Source organism: Bombus fervidus, unplaced genomic scaffold (assembly GCF_041682495.2).
Source record: "Bombus fervidus isolate BK054 unplaced genomic scaffold, iyBomFerv1 scaffold0122, whole genome shotgun sequence".
In the NCBI taxonomy this organism is placed as follows: domain Eukaryota; kingdom Metazoa; phylum Arthropoda; class Insecta; order Hymenoptera; family Apidae; genus Bombus; species Bombus fervidus.
In genome coordinates, this window is record NW_027212684.1 from 17,501 (window position 1) to 20,000 (window position 2,500).

The following is a 2,500-nucleotide window of genomic DNA, read 5'->3' on the forward strand; positions in this document are numbered from 1 at the left end:
GGCCCGTCGGACTTTGTCATACTCTCCACCGGTACGTAGGGACTTAGAAAAATTTTCGACCGAAAAGTTTTTTCGAGTTATTTCGCTTAAAAGTGTTATAAGGTATGAATATTTTTATATAAATCGCTATATTATTATATTTTACGTCGGGATTAAACGTTTATTTCGTCCCGAAAACGTTAAAAAAAAATTTTTAATCGAACCGTTTTTTCGAATTTTTTCGCTTAAAAGCGTTATAAGGTGCGAATATTCTTGCATAAATCGCTTTAAAATGACGTTTTACGTCGGTATTAAGCGTTTATTTCGTCGCTGAAAAGTTATATAAAAAAAGTATGATCGCGCCCGGGACGTTGGAACTTAGTCTCATTCTGGACCGGTACGTAGGGACTTAGAAAAATTTTCGACCGAAAAGTTTTTTCGAGTTATTTCGCTTAAAAGTGTTATAAGGTATGAATATTTTTATATAAATCGCTATATTATTGTATTTTACGTCGGGATTAAACGTTTATTTGGTCCCGAAAACGTTAAAAAAAAATAGTGGACCGACGCGACTCGGCCCGTCGGACTTTGTCATACTCTCCACCGGTACGTAGGGACTTAGAAAAATTTTCGACCGAAAAGTTTTTTCGAGTTATTTCGCTTAAAAGTGTTATAAGGTATGAATATTTTTATATAAATCGCTATATTATTATATTTTACGTCGGGATTAAACGTTTATTTCGTCCCGAAAACGTTAAAAAAAAATTTTTAATCGAACCGTTTTTTCGAATTTTTTCGCTTAAAAGCGTTATAAGGTGCGAATATTCTTGCATAAATCGCTTTAAAATGACTTTTTACGTCGGGATTAAGCGTTTATTTCGTCGCTGGAAAGTTATATAAAAAAAGTGCGAACTCGTCCGGGACGTTGGAACTTAGTCTCATTCTGGACCGGTACGTTGGGACTTAGAAAAATTTTCGACCGAAAAGTTTTTTCGAGTTATTTCGTTAAAAAGCGTTATGAGGTATGAATATTTTTATATAAATCGCTATATTATTGTATTTTACGTCGGGATTAAACGTTTATTTGGTCCTGAAAACGTTAAAAAAAAATAGTGGACCGACGCGACTCGGCCCGTCGGACTTGGTCATACTCTCCACCGGTACGTAGGGACTTAGAAAAATTTTCGACCGAAAAGTTTTTTCGAGTTATTTCGTTAAAAAGCGTTATGAGGTATTAATATTTTTATATAAATCGTTGTATTATTATATTTTACGTCGGGATTAAACGTTTATTTGGTCCTGAAAACGTTAAAAAAAAATTTTTTATTCGAAAGGTTTTTTCGAGTTATTTCGTTAAAAAGCGTTATAAGGTACGAATATTCTTGCATAAATCGCTTTAAAATGACTTTTTACGTCGGGATTAAGCGTTTATTTCGTCGCTGGAAAGTTATATAAAAAAAGTGCGAACTCGTCCGGGACGTTGGAACTTAGTCTCATTCTGGACCGGTACGTTGGGACTTAGAAAAATTTCGGACCGAAAAGTTTTTTCGAGTTATTTCGCTTAAAAGTGTTATAAGGTACGAATATTTTTATATAAATCGCTATATTATTATATTTTACGTCGGGATTAAACGTTTATTTGGTCCCGAAAACGTTAAAAAAAAATTTTTTATTCGAAAGGTTTTTTCGAGTTATTTCGCTTAAAAGCGTTATAAGGTGCGAATATTCTTGCATAAATCGCTTTAAAATGACGTTTTACATCGGGATTAAGCATTTATTTCGTCGCTGAAAAGTTATATAAAAAAAGTATGATCGCGCCCGGGACGTTGGAACTTAGTCGCATTCTCGAGCGGTACGTAGGGACTTAGAAAAATTTCGGACCGAAAAGTTTTTTCGAGTTATTTCGTTAAAAAGCGTTATGAGGTATGAATATTTTTATATAAATCGCTATATTATTGTATTTTACGTCGGGATTAAACGTTTATTTCGTCCGTGGAAGGTTAAAAAAAAACGGACGGATACGACCGGGCCTTTGGAACTTTGTCTCATTCTGGACCGGTACGTTGGGACTTAGAAAAATTTCGGCCGGCGGAAAAGTCCGAAATACTTATTTCGAGTTATTTCGTTAAAAAGCGTTATAAGGTATAAATATTTTTGCGGAAACGGTTATATCTCTATTAAATACAACTGGATTAAACGTTTTTTCGAATTTTTTAAAAAATTTGTGTTCGACGAACTGACACGACTGCGATATTTGTTTAATTATTTCGTTAATTAACGTTGCAAGGTATATATTTTTTTGCATATTTCTCGTTGTTTCAACGTGTTCTAATCGATTAAGAACGTGGTTTTTGTCCGTATTCGTTAAAAGAGGTGGTTTACTGATGCGATTTTGAAAAAAAAAAAAAATTAAATTTTTCGATAAAAACTCGTTTAAAATATTAAAATAAGCGGTGCGTTAAAATATCTCGACGATAGGACGTTTTATAACGGTACTTTATTGGAACAAAGTGGTCGAGCG